The sequence below is a fragment of the Propithecus coquereli genome, unplaced genomic scaffold, assembly GCF_000956105.1.
Source record: "Propithecus coquereli isolate 6110/MARCELLA unplaced genomic scaffold, Pcoq_1.0 Scaffold480, whole genome shotgun sequence".
NCBI classification, from domain to species: Eukaryota; Metazoa; Chordata; class Mammalia; order Primates; family Indriidae; genus Propithecus; species Propithecus coquereli.
The window spans coordinates 516904-518222 of NW_012150619.1; positions in this window are offsets into that span (position 1 = coordinate 516904).

Below are 1319 nucleotides of genomic sequence, written 5' to 3' on the forward strand. Positions count from 1 at the left end.
AAAATAATAATAATAATGAAACCTACACTTTAAAACAAAGATATAAATTATCCCAATTTTTTTTAGCTGGATCTGAGGACTCCTAAATTCTCCCCAAATTGATCTATAGATTCAACATGATCCCAATCGAAATCAATTTTTTTTCTTTTAAAAAGCAATGAGATGACTCTAAAATTTATGAAAATACAAATGACAAAGAATAGTCAAAACAACTCTAAAAAAAGAATAAATTAAAACTCTGATGAGAAAATTTCTAGGAGAAAACAAGAGAACACTTTTGTGAATTTAGACAAGGCATAGGGTTTTTGTTTTAGCTTTGTATTTTTATATAAGACACAAAAGCATAAACCACAAAATAAAATGTTGAAAAATTGGACTTCATAATAATGAAAAATGTTTTTCCCTGAAAAATTCCTGTTGAGAGAATTAAAAAACAAGCCATAGCCCAGGAGTTCATATTTATTAAACACATATCTAAGTAAGAACCTGTACTCACGATGTATAAAGGACATTTACAACTCAAAAATAAGAAATGGGAAAACTAATGTAGAAACATGAGAAAGATACGGACATTTTGCCAGAGAAGAGATAAGTGTGGTGAACACACATGTGGAAAATGGTTGATGTCCCTCGTCATGAAGGACATGCACATTAAACCACACTAGCATGAAACTGAAAGCCTAAGTGGAATGTATGAAATTAATAAAACAGACAGAAACTGGCAAGGATCTGCCGCAACCGAAACTCCCGTACGTTGATGGTGAAAACGCAAACAGCACAATCACTTGGAAAAGACCCACATCAGTCCCACCTGTAGGTACTTACTCAGGAGGGAAAAGGTACATTTGTCGGCAAAAGCTTGGTGAGTGACTGTTACAGCAGCCTTATCAATAACAGCTATGAACTAGAAAGAGCACAAATGTTCAGCCTCGATGAAGGGATAGACAGTAATTGATATATACACAATATAAAGTTCTACTCAACAATAAAAAAGGAAAATTGAAGTAGAAAAACCTGAGTAAAAATATATTTTAAAAATGTGAAATAATATCACTAAGTGCAAATGTAATTGTTGCTCATATAAATGTAAATGTACTAAAATTTCTGGAAAACAAGAGGCTGTCATGATGGAGAGAATAAACATGATCTAACAATATGTCGTCTACCAGAAATACACTGAAAACCAAATAATACAGAAATTTTTAACTTAGAAAAAGCCAGGGTAATAAGAGGTAATGTATATTTAAGATTAAGTATATTCCAAGGAAAAAAAATACTACATATTGATAATGATAACAATTGATTACAACTTTAAAATA